This window comes from Pleurodeles waltl, chromosome 2_2, assembly GCF_031143425.1.
Source record: "Pleurodeles waltl isolate 20211129_DDA chromosome 2_2, aPleWal1.hap1.20221129, whole genome shotgun sequence".
Classification (NCBI taxonomy): domain Eukaryota; kingdom Metazoa; phylum Chordata; class Amphibia; order Caudata; family Salamandridae; genus Pleurodeles; species Pleurodeles waltl.
Window position 1 is genome coordinate 1,115,604,215 of NC_090439.1, and position 20,221 is coordinate 1,115,624,435.

Sequence of the window (20,221 nt, forward strand, 5' to 3'; positions counted from 1 at the left end):
TGGTGTAAGTACAGTGTGATCGCTGTGAGTGCAGGGTGAGTGGTGTAAGTACAGTGATCGCTGAGAGTGCAGGGTGAGTGGTGTAAGTACAGTGATCGCTGTGAGTGCATGGTTAGTGGTGTTAGTACAGTGTGATCGCTGTGAGTGCAGGGTGAGTGGTGTTAGTGGTGTGATCGCTGTGAGTGCATGGTGAGTGGTGTAAGTACAGTGTGATCGCTGTGAGTGCATGGTGAGTGGTGTAAGTACAGTGTGATCGCTGCGAGTACATGGTGAGTGGTGTTAGTACAGTGTGATCGCTGTGAGTGCATGGTGAGTGGTGTAAGTACAGTGTGATCGCTGTGAGTGCATGGTGAGTGGTGTAAGTACAGTGTGATCGCTGCGAGTGCATGGTGAGTGGTGTTAGTACAGTGTGGTCACTGTGAGTGCATGGTGATGGTGTAGTACAGTGTGGTCGCTGTGAGTGCATGGTGAGTGGTGTAGTACAGTGTGATCGCTGTGAGTGCATGGTGATGGTGTAGTACAGTGTGGTCGCTGTGAGTGCATGGTGAGTGGTGTAGTACAGTGTGATCGCTGTGAGTGCATGGTGATGGTGTAGTACAGTGTGATCGCTGTGAGTGCATGCTGAGTGGTGTTAGTACAGTGTGATTGCTGTGAGTGCATGGTGAGATGTTAGTACAGTGTGATCGCTGCTGTGAGTGCAGGGTGAGTGGTGTAAGTACAGTGTGATCGCTGTGAGTGCAGGGTGAGTGGTGTTAGTACAGTGTGTTCACTGTGAGTGCAGGGTGAGTGGTGCTAGTAGTGTGATCGCTGTGAGTGCATGGTTAGTGGTGTTAGTACAGTGTGATCGCTGTGAGTGCATGGTGAGTGGTGTTAGTAGTGTGATCGCTGTGAGTGCATGGTGATGGTGTAGTACAGTGTGATCGCTGTGAGTGCAGGGTTAGTGGTGTAAGTACAGTGTGATCGCTGTGAGTGCATGGTGAGAGATGTTAGTACAGTGTGATCGCTGTGAGTGCAGGGTGAGTGGTGTAAGTACAGTGTGATCAGTGACTGCATGGTGAGTGGTGTAGTACAGTGTGGTCGCTGTGAGTGCATGGTGAGTGGTGTTAGTACAGTGTGGTCACTGTGAGTGCATGGTGATGGTGTAGTACAGTGTGGTCACTGTGAGTGCATGGTGAGTGGTGTAGTACAGTGTGATCGCTGTGAGTGCATGGTGAGTGGTGTAGTACAGTGTGATCGCTGTGAGTGCAGGGTGAGTGGTGTTAGTACAGTGTGATCACTGAGTGGATGGTGAGAGATGTTAGTACAGTGTGATCGCTGTGAGTGCAGGGTGAGAGATGTTAGTAAAGTGTGATCGCTGTGAGTGCATGGTGAGTGGTGTAGTACAGTGTGATCGGTGTGAGTGCAGGGTGAGTGGTGTTAGTACAGTGTGATCACTGAGTGCATGGTAAGAGATGTTAGTACAGTGTGATCGCTGTGAGTGCATGGTGAGTGGTGTAGTACAGTGTGATCGCTGTGAGTGTAGGGTGAGTGGTGTAAGTACAGTGTGATCGCCGTGAGTGCATGGTGAGAGATGTTAGTACAGTGTGATCACTGTGAGTGCATGTGAGTGGTGTAAGTACAGTGTGATCGCTGTGAGTGCATGGTGAGAGATGTTAGTACAGTGTGATCGCTGTGAGAGCATGGTGAGTGGTGTTAGTACAGTGTGATCGCTGTGAGTGCATGGTGAGTGGTGTAGTACAGTGTGATCACTGTGAGTGCATGGTGAGAGATGTTAGTACAGTGTGATCGCTGTGAGTGCATGGTGATGGTGTAGTACAGTGTGATCGCTGTGAGTGGTGTAGTACAGTGATCGCTGTGAGTGGTGTAGTACAGTGTGATCGCTGTGAGTGCATGGTGAGTGGTGTTAGTAAGTGTGGTCGCTGTGAGTGCATGGTGAGTGGTGTAGTACAGTGTGATCGCTGTGAGTGCATGGTGAGTGGTGTAGTACAGTGTGGTCGCTGTGAGTGGATGGTGAGTGGTGTAGTACAGTGTGATCGCTGTGAGTGCAGGGTGAGTGGTGTTAGTACAGTGTGATCACTGAGTGCATGGTGAGAGATGTTAGTACAGTGTGATCGCTGTGAGTGCATGGTGAGTGGTGTAGTAGAGTGTGATCGCTGTGAGTGTAGGGTGAGTGGTATAAGTACAGTGTGATCGCTGTGAGTGCATGGTGAGAGATGTTAGTACAGTGTGATCGCTGTGAGTGCATGGTGAGTGGTGTAAGTACAGTGTGATCACTGAGTGCATGGTGAGTGGTGTAAGTACAGTGTGATCACTGTGAGTGCATGTGAGTGGTGTAAGTACAGTGTGATCGCTGAGAGTGCATGGTGAGAGATGTTAGTACAGTGTGATCGCTGTGAGTGCATGGTGAGTGGTGTTAGTACAGTGTGATCGCTGTGAGTGCATGGTGAGTGGTGTAGTACAGTGTGATCACTGTGAGTGCATGGTGAGAGATGTTAGTACAGTGTGATCGCTGTGAGTGCATGGTGAGTGGTGTAAGTACAGTGTGATCGCTGTGAGTGCATGGTGAGTGGTGTAGTACAGTGTGATCAGTGACTGCATGGAGAGAGATGTTAGTAAAGTGTGATCGCTGTGAGTGCACGGGGAGTGGTGTAAGTACAGTGTGATCGCTGTGAGTGCATGGTGAGTGGTGTTAGTACAGTGTGATCACTGAGTGCATGGTGAGAGATGTTAGTACAGTGTGATCGCTGTGAGTGCATGGTGAGTGGTGTAGTACAGTGTGATCGCTGTGAGTGCAGGGTGAGTGGTGTAAGTACAGTGTGATCGCTGTGAGTGCAGGGTGAGTGGTGTTAGTACAGTGTGATCGCTGTGAGTGGTGTAAGTACAGTGTGATCACTGAGTGCATGGTGAGTGGTGTAAGTACAGTGTGATCACTGTGAGTGCATGTGAGTGGTGTAAGTACAGTGTAATCGCTGTGAGTGCATGGTGAGAGATGTTAGTACAGTGTGATCGCTGTGAGTGCATGGTGAGTGGTGTAGTACAGTGTGATCACTGTGAGTGCATGGTGAGAGATGTTAGTACAGTGTGATCGCTGTGAGTGCATGGTGAGTGGTGTTAGTACAGTGTGATCGCTGTGAGTGGTGTAGTACAGTGTGATCGCTGTGAGTGCGTGGTGAGTGGTGTTAGTAGTGTGATCGCTGTGAGTGCAGGGTGAGTGGTGTAAGTACAGTGTGGTCGCTGTGAGTGCATGGCGAGAGATGTTAGTACAGTGTAATCGCTGTGAGTGCATGGTGAGTGGTGTAGTACAGTGTGATCGCTGTGAGTGGTGTAGTACAGTGATCGCTGTGAGTGGTGTAGTACAGTGTGATCGCTGTGAGTGCATGGTGAGAGATGTTAGTACAGTGATCGCTGTGAGTGCAGGGTGAGTGGTGTAGTACAGTGTGATATCTGTGAGTGCACGGTGAGTGGTGTTAGTACAGTGTGATCGCTGTGAGTGCACGGTGAGTGGTGTTAGTACAGTGTGATCGCTGTGAGTGCATGGTGAGAGATGTTAGTACAGTGTGATCGCTGTGAGTGCAGGGTGAGTGGTGTAGTACAGTGTGATCGCTGTGAGTGCATGGTGAGTGGTGTTAGTACAGTGTGATCGCTGTGAGTGCAGGGTGAGTGGTGTAGTACAGTGTGATCGCTGTGAGTGCATGGTGAGAGATGTTAGTACAGTGTGATCGCTGTGAGTGCAGGGTGAGTGGTCTAAGTACAGTGATCGCTGTGAGTGGTGTAGTACAGTGATCGCTGTGAGTGGTGTAGTACAGTGTGATCGCTGTGAGTGGTGTTAGTACAGTGTGATCGCTGTGAGTGCATGGTGATGGTGTAGTACAGTGTGATCGCTGTGAGTGGTGTAGTACAGTGATCGCTGTGAGTGGTGTAAGTACAGTGTGATCGCTGTGAGTGCATGGTGAGTGGTGTAGTACAGTGTGGTCGCTGTGAGTGCATGGTGATGGTGTAGTACAGTGTGATCGCTGTGAGTGCAGGGTGAGTGGTCTAAGTACAGTGATCACTGTGAGTGGTGTAGTACAGTGATCGCTGTGAGTGGTGTAGTACAGTGATCGCTGTGAGTGCACGGTGAGTGGTGTTAGTACAGTGTGATCGCTGTGAGTGAGTGGTGTAGTACAGTGTGATCGCTGTGAGTGCAGGGTAGGTGGTGTAGTACAGTGTGATATCTGTGAGTGCAGGGTGAGTGGTGTAGTACAGTGTGATCGCTGTGAGTGCATGTGAGTGGTGTAAGTACAGTGTGATAGCTGTGAGTGCAGGGTGAGTGGTGTAGTACAGTGTGATCGCTGTGAGTGCAGGGTGAGTGGTGTAGTACAGTGTGATCGCTGTGAGTGCATGTGAGTGGTGTAAGTACAGTGTGATAGCTGTGAGTGCAGGGTGAGTGGTGTAGTACAGTGTGATATCTGTGAGTGCACGGTGAGTGGTGTTAGTACAGTGTGATCGCTGTGAGTGAGTGGTGTAGTACAGTGTGATATCTGTGAGTGCATGGTGAGTGGGGTAAGTACTGTGTGATCGCTGTGAGTGCACGGTGAGTGGTGTTAGTACAGTGTGATCGCTGTGAGTGAGTGGTGTAGTACAGTGATCGCTGTGAGTGGTGTAAGTACAGTGTGATCGCTGTGAGTGCATGGTGAGTGGTGTAGTACAGTGTGGTCGCTGTGAGTGCATGGTGATGGTGTAGTACAGTGTGATCGCTGTGAGTGCAGGGTGAGTGGTCTAAGTACAGTGATCGCTGTGAGTGGTGTAGTACAGTGATCGCTGTGAGTGGTGTAGTACAGTGATCGCTGTGAGTGCACGGTGAGTGGTGTTAGTACAGTGTGATCGCTGTGAGTGAGTGGTGTAGTACAGTGTGATCGCTGTGAGTGCAGGGTAGGTGGTGTAGTACAGTGTGATATCTGTGAGTGCAGGGTGAGTGGTGTAGTACAGTGTGATCGCTGTGAGTGCATGTGAGTGGTGTAAGTACAGTGTGATAGCTGTGAGTGCAGGGTGAGTGGTGTAGTACAGTGTGATCGCTGTGAGTGCAGGGTGAGTGGTGTAGTACAGTGTGATCGCTGTGAGTGCATGTGAGTGGTGTAAGTACAGTGTGATAGCTGTGAGTGCAGGGTGAGTGGTGTAGTACAGTGTGATATCTGTGAGTGCACGGTGAGTGGTGTTAGTACAGTGTGATCGCTGTGAGTGCATGTGAGTGGTGTAAGTACAGTGTAATCGCTGTGAGTGCATGGTGAGAGATGTTAGTACAGTGTGATCGCTGTGAGTGCATGGTGAGTGGTGTAGTACAGTGTGATCACTGTGAGTGCATGGTGAGAGATGTTAGTACAGTGTGATCGCTGTGAGTGCATGGTGAGTGGTGTTAGTACAGTGTGATCACTGTGAGTGGTGTAGTACAGTGTGGTCGCTGTGACTGCATGGTGATGGCGTAGTACAGTGTGATCGCTGTGAGTGCAGTGTGAGTGGTCTAAGTATAGTGATCGCTGTGAGTGGTGTAGTACAGTGATCGCTGTGAGTGGTGTAGTACAGTGTGATCGCTGTGAGTGCGTGGTGAGTGGTGTTAGTAGTGTGATCGCTGTGAGTGCATGGTGATGGTGTAGTACAGTGTGATCGCTGTGAGTGCAGGGTGAGTGGTGTAAGTACAGTGTGGTCGCTGTGAGTGCATGGCGAGAGATGTTAGTACAGTGTAATCGCTGTGAGTGCATGGTGAGTGGTGTAGTACAGTGTGATTGCTGTGAGTGGTGTAGTACAGTGATCGCTGTGAGTGGTGTAGTACAGTGTGATCGCTGTGAGTGCATGGTGAGAGATGTTAGTACAGTGATCGCTGTGAGTGCAGGGTGAGTGGTGTAGTACAGTGTGATATCTGTGAGTGCACGGTGAGTGGTGTTAGTACAGTGTGATCGCTGTGAGTGCACGGTGAGTGGTGTTAGTACAGTGTGATCGCTGTGAGTGCATGGTGAGAGATGTTAGTACAGTGTGATCGCTGTGAGTGCAGGGTGAGTGGTGTAGTACAGTGTGATCGCTGTGAGTGCATGGTGAGTGGTGTTAGTACAGTGTGATCGCTGTGAGTGCAGGGTGAGTGGTGTAGTACAGTGTGATCGCTGTGAGTGCATGGTGAGAGATGTTAGTACAGTGTGATCGCTGTGAGTGCAGGGTGAGTGGTCTAAGTACAGTGATCGCTGTGAGTGGTGTAGTACAGTGATCGCTGTGAGTGGTGTAGTACAGTGTGATCGCTGTGAGTGGTGTTAGTACAGTGTGATCGCTGTGAGTGCATGGTGATGGTGTAGTACAGTGTGATCGCTGTGAGTGGTGTAGTACAGTGATCGCTGTGAGTGGTGTAAGTACAGTGTGATCGCTGTGAGTGCATGGTGAGTGGTGTAGTACAGTGTGGTCGCTGTGAGTGCATGGTGATGGTGTAGTACAGTGTGATCGCTGTGAGTGCAGGGTGAGTGGTCTAAGTACAGTGATCACTGTGAGTGGTGTAGTACAGTGATCGCTGTGAGTGGTGTAGTACAGTGATCGCTGTGAGTGCACGGTGAGTGGTGTTAGTACAGTGTGATCGCTGTGAGTGAGTGGTGTAGTACAGTGTGATCGCTGTGAGTGCAGGGTAGGTGGTGTAGTACAGTGTGATATCTGTGAGTGCAGGGTGAGTGGTGTAGTACAGTGTGATCGCTGTGAGTGCATGTGAGTGGTGTAAGTACAGTGTGATAGCTGTGAGTGCAGGGTGAGTGGTGTAGTACAGTGTGATCGCTGTGAGTGCAGGGTGAGTGGTGTAGTACAGTGTGATCGCTGTGAGTGCATGTGAGTGGTGTAAGTACAGTGTGATAGCTGTGAGTGCAGGGTGAGTGGTGTAGTACAGTGTGATATCTGTGAGTGCACGGTGAGTGGTGTTAGTACAGTGTGATCGCTGTGAGTGAGTGGTGTAGTACAGTGTGATATCTGTGAGTGCATGGTGAGTGGGGTAAGTACTGTGTGATCGCTGTGAGTGCACGGTGAGTGGTGTTAGTACAGTGTGATCGCTGTGAGTGAGTGGTGTAGTACAGTGATCGCTGTGAGTGGTGTAAGTACAGTGTGATCGCTGTGAGTGCATGGTGAGTGGTGTAGTACAGTGTGGTCGCTGTGAGTGCATGGTGATGGTGTAGTACAGTGTGATCGCTGTGAGTGCAGGGTGAGTGGTCTAAGTACAGTGATCGCTGTGAGTGGTGTAGTACAGTGATCGCTGTGAGTGGGGTAGTACAGTGATCGCTGTGAGTGCACGGTGAGTGGTGTTAGTACAGTGTGATCGCTGTGAGTGAGTGGTGTAGTACAGTGTGATCGCTGTGAGTGCAGGGTAGGTGGTGTAGTACAGTGTGATATCTGTGAGTGCAGGGTGAGTGGTGTAGTACAGTGTGATCGCTGTGAGTGCATGTGAGTGGTGTAAGTACAGTGTGATAGCTGTGAGTGCAGGGTGAGTGGTGTAGTACAGTGTGATCGCTGTGAGTGCAGGGTGAGTGGTGTAGTACAGTGTGATCGCTGTGAGTGCATGTGAGTGGTGTAAGTACAGTGTGATAGCTGTGAGTGCAGGGTGAGTGGTGTAGTACAGTGTGATATCTGTGAGTGCACGGTGAGTGGTGTTAGTACAGTGTGATCGCTGTGAGTGAGTGGTGTAGTACAGTGTGATATCTGTGAGTGCATGGTGAGTGGGGTAAGTACTGTGTGATCGCTGTGAGTGCACGGTGAGTGGTGTTAGTACAGTGTGATCGCTGCGACTACATGGTGAGTGGTGTTAGTACAGTGTGATCGCTGTGAGTGCATGGTGAGTGGTGTAAGTACAGTGTGATCGCTGTGAGTGCATGGTGAGTGGTGTAAGTACAGTGTGATCGCTGCGAGTGCATGGTGAGTGGTGTTAGTACAGTGTGGTCACTGTGAGTGCATGGTGATGGTGTAGTACAGTGTGGTCGCTGTGAGTGCATGGTGAGTGGTGTAGTACAGTGTGATCGCTGTGAGTGCATGGTGATGGTGTAGTACAGTGTGGTCGCTGTGAGTGCATGGTGAGTGGTGTAGTACAGTGTGATCGCTGTGAGTGCATGGTGATGGTGTAGTACAGTGTGATCGCTGTGAGTGCATGCTGAGTGGTGTTAGTACAGTGTGATTGCTGTGAGTGCATGGTGAGATGTTAGTACAGTGTGATCGCTGCTGTGAGTGCAGGGTGAGTGGTGTAAGTACAGTGTGATCGCTGTGAGTGCAGGGTGAGTGGTGTTAGTACAGTGTGTTCACTGTGAGTGCAGGGTGAGTGGTGCTAGTAGTGTGATCGCTGTGAGTGCATGGTTAGTGGTGTTAGTACAGTGTGATCGCTGTGAGTGCATGGTGAGTGGTGTTAGTAGTGTGATCGCTGTGAGTGCATGGTGATGGTGTAGTACAGTGTGATCGCTGTGAGTGCAGGGTTAGTGGTGTAAGTACAGTGTGATCGCTGTGAGTGCATGGTGAGAGATGTTAGTACAGTGTGATCGCTGTGAGTGCAGGGTGAGTGGTGTAAGTACAGTGTGATCAGTGACTGCATGGTGAGTGGTGTAGTACAGTGTGGTCGCTGTGAGTGCATGGTGAGTGGTGTTAGTACAGTGTGGTCACTGTGAGTGCATGGTGATGGTGTAGTACAGTGTGGTCACTGTGAGTGCATGGTGAGTGGTGTAGTACAGTGTGATCGCTGTGAGTGCATGGTGAGTGGTGTAGTACAGTGTGATCGCTGTGAGTGCAGGGTGAGTGGTGTTAGTACAGTGTGATCACTGAGTGGATGGTGAGAGATGTTAGTACAGTGTGATCGCTGTGAGTGCAGGGTGAGAGATGTTAGTAAAGTGTGATCGCTGTGAGTGCATGGTGAGTGGTGTAGTACAGTGTGATCGGTGTGAGTGCAGGGTGAGTGGTGTTAGTACAGTGTGATCACTGAGTGCATGGTGAGAGATGTTAGTACAGTGTGATCGCTGTGAGTGCATGGTGAGAGATGTTAGTACAGTGTGATCGCTGTGAGTGCATGGTGAGTGGTGTAGTACAGTGTGATCACTGTGAGTGCATGGTGAGAGATGTTAGTACAGTGTGATCGCTGTGAGTGCATGGTGAGTGGTGTTAGTACAGTGTGATCGCTGTGAGTGGTGTAGTACAGTGTGGTCGCTGTGACTGCATGGTGATGGCGTAGTACAGTGTGATCGCTGTGAGTGCAGTGTGAGTGGTCTAAGTATAGTGATCGCTGTGAGTGGTGTAGTACAGTGATCGCTGTGAGTGGTGTAGTACAGTGTGATCGCTGTGAGTGCGTGGTGAGTGGTGTTAGTAGTGTGATCGCTGTGAGTGCATGGTGATGGTGTAGTACAGTGTGATCGCTGTGAGTGCAGGGTGAGTGGTGTAAGTACAGTGTGGTCGCTGTGAGTGCATGGCGAGAGATGTTAGTACAGTGTAATCGCTGTGAGTGCATGGTGAGTGGTGTAGTACAGTGTGATCGCTGTGAGTGGTGTAGTACAGTGATCGCTGTGAGTGGTGTAGTACAGTGTGATCGCTGTGAGTGCATGGTGAGAGATGTTAGTACAGTGATCGCTGTGAGTGCAGGGTGAGTGGTGTAGTACAGTGTGATATCTGTGAGTGCACGGTGAGTGGTGTTAGTACAGTGTGATCGCTGTGAGTGCACGGTGAGTGGTGTTAGTACAGTGTGATCGCTGTGAGTGAATGGTGAGAGATGTTAGTACAGTGTGATCGCTGTGAGTGCAGGGTGAGTGGTGTAGTACAGTGTGATCGCTGTGAGTGCATGGTGAGTGGTGTTAGTACAGTGTGATCGCTGTGAGTGCAGGGGGAGTGGTGTAGTACAGTGTGATCGCTGTGAGTGCATGGTGAGAGATGTTAGTACAGTGTGATCGCTGTGAGTGCAGGGTGAGTGGTCTAAGTACAGTGATCGCTGTGAGTGGTGTAGTACAGTGATCGCTGTGAGTGGTGTAGTACAGTGTGATCGCTGTGAGTGGTGTTAGTACAGTGTGATCGCTGTGAGTGCATGGTGATGGTGTAGTACAGTGTGATCGCTGTGAGTGGTGTAGTACAGTGATCGCTGTGAGTGGTGTAAGTACAGTGTGATCGCTGTGAGTGCATGGTGAGTGGTGTAGTACAGTGTGGTCGCTGTGAGTGCATGGTGATGGTGTAGTACAGTGTGATCGCTGTGAGTGCAGGGTGAGTGGTCTAAGTACAGTGATCGCTGTGAGTGGTGTAGTACAGTGATCGCTGTGAGTGGTGTAGTACAGTGATCGCTGTGAGTGCACGGTGAGTGGTGTTAGTACAGTGTGATCGCTGTGAGTGAGTGGTGTAGTACAGTGTGATCGCTGTGAGTGCAGGGTAGGTGGTGTAGTACAGTGTGATATCTGTGAGTGCAGGGTGAGTGGTGTAGTACAGTGTGATCGCTGTGAGTGCATGTGAGTGGTGTAAGTACAGTGTGATAGCTGTGAGTGCAGGGTGAGTGGTGTAGTACAGTGTGATCGCTGTGAGTGCAGGGTGAGTGGTGTAGTACAGTGTGATCGCTGTGAGTGCATGTGAGTGGTGTAAGTACAGTGTGATAGCTGTGAGTGCAGGGTGAGTGGTGTAGTACAGTGTGATATCTGTGAGTGCACGGTGAGTGGTGTTAGTACAGTGTGATCGCTGTGAGTGAGTGGTGTAGTACAGTGTGATATCTGTGAGTGCATGGTGAGTGGGGTAAGTACTGTGTGATCGCTGTGAGTGCACGGTGAGTGGTGTTAGTACAGTGTGATCGCTGTGAGTGCAGGGTGAGTGGTGTAGTACAGTGTGATCGCTGTGAGTGGTGTAAGTACAGTGTGATCACTGTGAGTGAACGGTGAGTGGTGTTAGTACAGTGTGATCGCTGTGAGTGGTGTAGTACAGTGATCGCTGTGAGTGGTGTAAGTACTGTGTGATCGCTGTGAGTGCACGGTGAGTGGTGTAAGTACAGTGTGATCGCTGTGAGTGAGTGGTGTAGTACAGTGTGATCACCGCGAGCGTAGGGTGAGCTTGAAGGCGAAGGATGAGCAGTGAGAATGATGGGTGAGATTCCTGAAAGCAGGAAGCATCCTCAGACACTGAATATCTCAGCATGTTATCCACGTTTGGCGAGTGGGGCTTCAGATATCATTTAAACTATTGCTAATATGGCATCAAGCGGGCATGAGGGAGGACGAAACAAATGATTTGCGGATCCTGCAACAAACTTTCAGCCTCTTGAAATGCCTTATAGGCAGGGCCACGTGAATTATGCAAGTGCGTTGCCGAGGCAATTTCCACATAATTATAGATTTGGTGCATTTGCCACATAATACATCATCTGCTGCATAATCTGCAGATTGAAACAAAAAAATTGTTTACAGCTCAAACGGTTCAAAAGTTACTAAAAATGCAGCAACACCTGTTGCTGCACAGTGGATGGCCCTTCGCAAAGGTTGTCCGGTCAACTTTCTGTAGGTTATTGCTATATTTGGGTGTTAAACCGCTACCAAAAAGGTGCAACTAATGCCAAGACAGTGTTAAGTTTAAAACTTGCAAAATATTGAAGTAATATTATATTATTATTATTATAGTTATTATAGTTATTATTATTATTATTTTATTATAAATATTGAAGTAATTTTATGACAACATGTGCATGATTTGTCTTTTCTCGACTCCTATTTTACTCAACTCCTGCCGCATAATTCTACTGGTCCTGTAGTCCAATAGGGCTGCCACCTTTACAAAAGAAAAATGTTGGCGATTTGTTGTTTTAAGAGTCTTTAAGTCCTGCACGATATTGTATTAGTTCATTTGTAAGATGAGTTTTTAGCCTTTGTCCAATTGTTAGTTGGGGCTCGTTAAAACGGCTCTAGAGCACATTTAAAGGTGATGTCCGTTTATATTTGCTGGTTAAAGTAGGTACAAATAGGATCTAAAAGTAACCAGCGTTAGATAGTTTTGCATATACCGTACCGTTTCCCCCTTAGAAACCCGGCCAGATTGCCCCCCGCCCCTCAAATGTCCTCTGTGGCAGCGGTTGTAATTTACAAATGTAATGAATAGGCAGAGGGGGGACGCAGGGGTCTGGCAAGCAGTGTAAAAACACAAGAAAGCCTTGTTAATAAGTAAATGGTCTTTTAAAGACCTGTGAGATTCTTCGATGAGGCTGAGCTAAGGCACCAGCACCAGCCCAGCCAGCCCACGTCAGCTCAGTCTGGGCTAAGAAACACGACGTGGGAGGGAGGGACGAACGATATCAGTATTGTTCACTGAAATGTACAAATTCATGCATTGCTTCAAAAATAAGCAGTAAAACATCACTATCTACGTTTCTGTGGTTGCTGTTTATGGGTGTATATATATATATATTCTTTCAGTGTTGGTCTGTGGTGTCAAAATGTTCCCTGACCTTTTGACGACTTCCAGGTAGTCATCTGTTAGAAATTGGGTCTCTAGTGGGCATAGATATGCTCCCTGCCCAAGCAGGGAGAACAATCCTAGTCAGGGTAAATCACAAGACAACCTAAATTATCCTGTGCTCACCCTCCGGTAGCTTGGCACAGAGCAGGCAGGCTTAACTTAGAAAGCAATGTGGAAAGTATTTGTGCAATTACTCATACAGTAACAGTGAAAACAACACAAAAAGTACTCCACACCAGTTTAGGAAGATAGATAATAGTTATTTGACTAAAATAAGACCATAATGACAAGAATCCAATATGCACAAGTCAATATATCACTTTTTAGAAGTTTAGTTAAGTCTTAAACCATAGGAATCAATCGATGTATTTTTTTTGCACAAAGTATCTGGGATGTGTCAAGTCAAAGTAAAGCAATTCGTTGATTTTTCAGGAACGGCAGAGGTGATGTGTTGATTCTTTCCTCACGGGCAAGGTAATGTGTCTATTTCCGAGTGCACATGTCTGTCTCCTTACTGCGGTGCGGGGATAATTTGACGCCCAGGGATGATGCATTGAAAATCCAAAACACGCTGCGAGGATAAAACAGGTGCTGTGTAGATTCGGTAGGTGTTGTGTCAATTTTCCAGTGGCCAGACAGGTGCTGTGTCAATTCTGCAGGAATTGCGTCAATGCTTACAGGTGTTGCGTTGATTTTACGGTGCAGTGGATTTTTTTCTCTCTCTGGTGAAGTCTTTGATGGCTTTGAGACTTCTTAACAGAAGGCAAGCTCAGTTCAAGCCCTTGAAGATCACTTTGTGGGGGAAGGCAAAGCCCTTCCAACAGAGTCTGGGAGCAGCAGGGAAACAAGCAGTCCAGATGAGTTCTTTGGGCAGCGCAGGAGTCCTTCAGACAGAGTGCAGTTGTAGGTCCAGAAGAGTCCGATTTGACCATATACATATATATATGGAAAATGTCACTTACCCTGTGTACATCTGTTCGTGGCATTAGTCGCTGCAGATTCACATGCTGTGCACATCCCGCCATCTAGTGTTGGGCTCGGAGTGTTACACGTTGTTTTTCTTCGAAGAAGTCTTTTCGAGTCACGAGATCGAGGGACTCCTCCCATTTCGGCTCCATTGTGCATGGGCGTCAACTCAATCTTAGATTGTTTTCCCCGCAGAGGGTGAGGTAGGAGTTGTGTATTATAATAATAGTGCCCATGCAATGGAGTGAATACGTATGTACATAATGTAGTTTAAAGTAATATATTTACAAATTTACAAATGTTCAAGATCAACTTCTAAACAGCTACAGGCTCCCGGGGAGGCGGGTGGGCGCATGTGAATCTGCAGCGACTAATGCCACGAACAGATGTACACTGGGTAAGTGACATTTTCCGTTCAATGGCATGTGTACCTGCAGATACACATGCTGTGCATAGACTAGTAAGCAGTTATCTCCCCAAAAGCGGTGGTTCAGCCTGTAGGAGTTGAAGTTGTTTGAAACAATGTTCGTAGTACTGCTTGACCTACTGTGGCTTGTTGTGCCGTTAACACATCCACACAGTAGTGTTTGGTAAATGTATGAGGCATAGACCATGTAGCTGCCTTACATATTTCGGTCACTGGAATATTTCCTAGAAAGGCCATGGTAGCACCTTTCTTTCTAGTCGAGTGTGCCTTTGGTGTAATAGGCAGTTCTCTTTTTGCTTTAAGATAACAAGTTTGAATGCACTCAACTATCCATCTAGCAATGCCTTGTTTAGAAATTGGATTTCCTGTATGAGGTTTTTGGAAAGCAATAAATAATTGTTTTGTTTTCCGAATTAGTTTTGTTCTGTCAATGTAGTACATTAACGCTCTTTTGATGTCTAATGTATGTAGTGCTCTTTTAGCTACAGAATCTGGCTGTGGAAAGAACACTGGTAGTTCTACTGTTTGGTTCAAGTGGAACGGTGATATGACTTTTGGTAAGAATTTAGGATTTGTTCGTAAGACTACTTTATGCTTGTGTATCTGAATAAATGGTTCTTGTATGGTAAATGCTTGTATCTCACTTACTCTTCTTAGAGATGTGATAGCAATTAGAAATGCAACTTTCCATGTTAAGTATTGCATTTCACATGAGTGCATAGGTTCGAAGGGTGGACCCATGAGGCGAGTTAAGACAATGTTGAGGTTCCAGGAAGGAACTGGTGGTGTTCTTGGTGGTATAATTCTCTTTAGGCCTTCCATAAATGCTTTAATGACTGGTATCCTAAATAATGAAGTTGAGTGTGTAATTTGCAGATAAGCTGAAATTGCGGTAAGATGTATTTTAATGGATGAAAAAGCTAGCTTTGACTTTTGAAAATGTAGTAAGTAGCTTACAATGTCTTTAGCAGATGCGTGTAATGGCTGGATTTGATTATTGTGGTAATAATAAACAAATATTTTCCACTTATTTGCATAGCAATGTCTAGTAGTTGGTTTCCTAGCTTGTTTAAAGACCTCCATACATTCCTGTATAAGGTCTATGTATCCGAATTCTAAGATTTCAGGAGCCAAATTGCTAGATTCAGCGATGCTGGATTTGGGTGTCTGATCTGTTGTTTGTGTTGAGTTAACAGATCTGGTTTGTTTGGTAGTTTGACATGAGGCACTACTGTGAGGTCTAGTAGTGTTGTGTACCAAGGTTGTCTTGCCCAAGTTGGTGCTATAAGTATGAGTTTGAGTTTGTTTTGACTCAATTTGTTTACTAGATATGGAAGGAGTGGGAGAGGGGGAAAAGCGTATGCAAATATCCCTGACCAACTCATCCATAACGCATTGCCCCGAGACTGATCTTGTGGGTATCTGGATGCGAAGTTTTGGCATTTTGCGTTTTCTTTTGTTGCAAATAGGTCTATTTGTGGTGTTCCCCATCTTTGGAAGTAAGTGTTTAGTATTTCAGGGTGAATCTCCCATTCGTGGATCTGTTGATGATCCCGAGAAAGATTGTCTGCTAACTGATTCTGAATCCCTGGAATAAACTGTGCTATTAGGCGAATGTGGTTGCGAATCGCCCAATACCATATTTTTTGTGCTAGGAGACACAACTGATGTTTGGCGGTCTATCAACACTAGATCTAGAAGTTGACCCTGTGCCTGTGACCATTGTGATGCTAGGCACTGTTGTAAGGGCCGCATGTACAATCTTGCGTTTGGGACAATGGCTATGCATGAGGACATCATGCCTAGTAGTTTCGTTACCATCTTGACCTGTATTCTTTGTTCTGGATACATGACCTGTATTACCTTGTGAAAAGCTTGTACCCTTTGTGGACTTGGAGTGGCAACCCCTTTTGTTGTGTCGATTGTCGCCCCTAAGTATTGCTGTGTTTGGCACGGCTGAATGTGCGACTTTGTGTAGTTGATTGAGAAACCTAGTTTGTGGAGTGTCTCGATAACATACTTTGTGTGTTGTGAACACCGTTTTTGCGTGTTGGTTTTGATTAGCCAATCGCCTAGGTATGGAAACACGTGTATTTGCTGTCTTCTGATATGCGCAGCTACCACTGCCAGGCATTTTGTAAAAACTCTTGGCGCAGTTGTTATCCCAAATGGCAACACCTTGAATTGGTAATGTACCCCTTGGAATACAAACCTTAGTTACTTTCTGTGTGAAGGATGTATGGGTATATGGAAGTATGCATCCTTTAGGTCTAGTGAAGTCATGTAGTCTTTCTGTTTGAGCAATGGGATTACGTCCTGTAATTTCACCATGTGAAAGTGATCTGATTTGATGTAGGTATTTAAAGTTCTGAGATCTAATACAGGTCTTAGAGTTTTGTCTTTTTTGGGTATGAGAAAGTACAGAGAGTAAACTCCTGTTCATTTCTGATGAATCAGTACTAATTCTATTGCTTGTTTTTGTAACAACGCTTGGACCTCTAGTTGTAGAAGATCTATGTGTTGCTTCGACATATTGTGTGTTTTCGGTGGGACATTCGGAGGTAAATTGAGAAATTCTATGCAATAACCATGTTGGATAATTGCTAAGACCCAAGTATCTGTTGTTATCTCTTCCCATTGTTTGTAGAACTTGGTTAGTCTCCCCCCCACAGGTGTTATGTGTTGGGGATTTGTGACGTGTAAGTCCTTGCTTGCTTTGTGGAGTTTTGGGACTTTGGAACTTCCCTCTACTTTTTTGGAACTGTCCCCCTCTATATTGTCCCCGAAAACTTCCCCGCTGATATTGGCTCTGATAAGTGGGTCTTGTTTGTGAGGTTGTGGGTTCTGTGCTTTGTCCTCGAAACCCCCTCGAAACTGTGTCTTTCGAAATGTGCCTCTGCTTTGTGGGGAGTAGAGTGCGCCCATGGCTTTGGCCTTATCTGTGTCTTTTTTAAGTTTTTCGATGGCAGTGTCCACCTCCGGCCCAAACAACTGTTGTCCGTTAAATGGTATATTCAGGACGGCTTGTTGTATTTCCGGCTTGAATCCTGATGTACGCAGCCATGCATGTCTCCTTATTGTCACTGCTGTGTTTACAGTTTTAGCAGCTGTGTCTGCTGCGTCTATTGCTGACCGTATCTGATTGTTTGAGATACTCTGTCCTTCTTCCACTACTTGCTGTGCTCTCTTTTGGAACTCCTTGGGCAAATGTTCTATAAAGTGTTGCATTTCGTCCCAATGAGCCCTATCATATCTGGCCAACAAAGCCTGTGAGTTTGCAATACGCCACTGGTTTGCTGCCTGTGCCGCCACTCTTTTTTCTGCCGCGTCGAATTTACGACTCTCTTTATCTGGAGGTGGTGCATCTCCTGAAGTGTGTGAGTTCGCCCTCTTGCAAGCTGCCCCTACTACCACTGAGTCAGGTGTTAGTTGTTGTGTGATGTACACGGGGTCTGTTGGTGGCGGTTTATATTTTTTCTCCACTCTTGGAGTAATGGCCCTTCCTTTTACAGGCTCCTCAAACACTTGTTTGGAGTGCTTCAGCATTCCAGGTAGCATGGGGAGACTCTGGTACTGGCTGTGTGTGGACGACAGTGTATTAAATAGAAAGTCGTCTTCAATTGGCTCTGAATGCAGGTTGACATTATGAGACGCCGCTTCCCTTGACACCACCTGTGCGTAGGCTGTACTATCTTCTGGTGGTGACGGTCTAGCTGGATAACAGTCAGGACTATTATCTGACACTGGTGCATCATAAAGATCCCATGCGTCTGGATCGTCTTGACTCATCCCTGTATGAGTCGGGATTGCATCATTGGTGGTGTGGCTACCGGTGATGGTTGCGGAGAGCGTTGTTGAGACGGTGGCGGGCTTACTTGTTTAGCCACCTTAGCCTGTGGCTGCTTGTCCTTCTCCTGGAAGGCAAGTTTGCGTTTCATTCTAATAGGAGGGAGAGTGCTGATCTTCCCCGTTTCTTTTTGGATGTGGAGCCTTCTTTGGGTGTAGTCTGGCTCCATTGTCTCCAGTTCCTGTCCAAATCTATATGTTTTAATTTGTGAGGACAGTCCTTGTTCCTCTGTGTAGGAACTTGATTTCGGTTCCGAGGCCGGATGTTTCGGTATCGAAACCTTTTCGGCTGCTTTTTTCGGTTCCGACAAAACCTTTTTTATTTTCGGTGTCGTGGTATCTCGGTGCCGACCCATTTCGGTGCCGCTGTCTCGGTGCCGAACTTGTTCGGAGCCGCTGTCTCGGGCCCGAGATTGCTGTGTGGCGGTATCTCGACCGGAGTCGGATGACTTAGACACCAGTGTGCCCTTTTTCGGTGCCGATGATCGGTCACCTATTTTTCAGGTTAAGCCATGGCCTGTTGGCAGTGGCGTCCCCTGGGCTTTTGTGGTCTTCTCGTGAGCTTTATGTTTCGACGTCTTACTCACGGTTTTCGGCGTTTCTTCTGGATCGAGCTCGTCCGAGTCCGACTCCTGGATGGAGGTTTCTTCTTCCTCCTCGAAACGCCCTTGTCCTGTCGGCGCCGACGCCATCTGCAGTCTTCTTGCTCTTCGGTCTCTTAATGTCTTTCTGGACCTAAACGCTCGACAGGCTTCACAAGTATCTTCCTTGTGCTCTGGAGACAAACACAAGTTACAGACCAGATGCTGATCTGTATACGGATACTTGTTGTGACATTTTGGGCAGCAGCGGAATGGGGTCCGTTCCATCAGCCTTGAAGAGACACGTGGCCGGGCCGACCAGGCCCTGACGGGGGATCGAAAAAACCCCGAAGGGCCACCGGAGCTCTTCAAAAGTCGGTGTCGATCTGTTATAACTAACCCGATACCGAACGCAAAAAATACCGATGATTTTTCCGAGATTCTAACTAACTTTCCGACCCGAAACCCGGAGCGAAAAGGAACACGTCCGAACCCGATGGCGGAAAAAAAAACAATCTAAAATGGAGTCGACGCCCATGCGCAATGGAGCCGAAATGGGAGGAGTCCCTCGATCTCGTGACTCGAAAAGACTTCTTCGGAAAAAAACAACTTGTAACACTCCGAGCCCAACACTAGATGGCGGGATGTGCACAGCATGTGTATCTGCAGCTACACATGCCATCGAACATATATATATATATATATATATATATATATATATATATATATATATATATATATATATGGAAAATGTCACTTACCCAGTGTACATCTGTTTGTGGCATGTTGCGCTGCAGATTCACATGCTGTGCACTGTTCCTGCCATCTAGTGTTGGGCTCGGAGTGTTACAAGTTGTTTTTCTTCTAAGAAGTCTTTTCAAGTCACGGGACCGAGTGACTCCTCCCTTTCGGCTCCATTGCCCAGGGAATTCTTTTGTGTGTGTCAATCCGAGCCGAATGTTAATCTGAATGTACTGCACGCCTCCAGGGAAGACTTTCCACCGACCTGGTCTCTTACCACAGAGAAACATCACAGTAGTAGAATGAGGTTTGGGATGAGTCAGAGAGCGGAGGCAGAGGACGTATGGAGAGAGGTATTGGGTGAGACAGAGTAGTGCATTGGAGAGTGTCAGTTTTTTTCATGTTGTTTTTCTTCTATCCCTCCATTATCTTATTCAACCTGACACCGCTCAAAATAACTCACATCTCCCTATACTAATCCATCACTATTCTTCTTTGGGTTCTGAGTAGTGTGCTACTTTTCGAAAAGTGCTTTGACGCCTCATCAGGGGTAGTAAATGCTACATAAATACAATTACAATCAGGATGTACCCAGGGACCAAGACAGCTGCTTTCAGTTCCCGCATACCATGTGAAGCAGTGCATCCTGAGGGACACAGAGAGGCAGATTTATGAAAAGTGGCGCTGCACCTAGGTCAGCGCCGCTTTATTTTGCGCCCTTAGTGTCCCCCTGACACCACCATATGTGCATTGTATTTAAAAGGGGCGCACCATGGGGTAGTCAGGGGTACTAGCGGCATAATTTTTTACGCTAGTCCAGCACTTTGCAGGATTAGCGTCAAAAATGGATGCTAACCCTGCAAAGCACCCAAAGGCCCATTGAAAACAATGGGAGCCTCCCTTTAACACCTGCTCTTTGCGTCATTTTTATCTGCATTTTTAACGCCTGCTAAGAAATCTCTTAGATTTCTTTGCACCATTTTTACACCCCCCCCCCCCCAGCGCCGGAACGCCCCTCTTGCATACATTATGCCTGGCGCAGGCATAATGTGGCACAAGGGGTTACAAAGTGGCGCAATGCAAGCATTGCACCACTTTGTAAATATGGCGCACCGTTTTTGGCCTTCTAACGCCACATTAGTGTCAAATGACGCTAATGTGGCGCTGGAATGGCCCTAGGCCATCTTAAATCTGGGCCAGAATTTCTAGGAGTATAAAGGGTCTG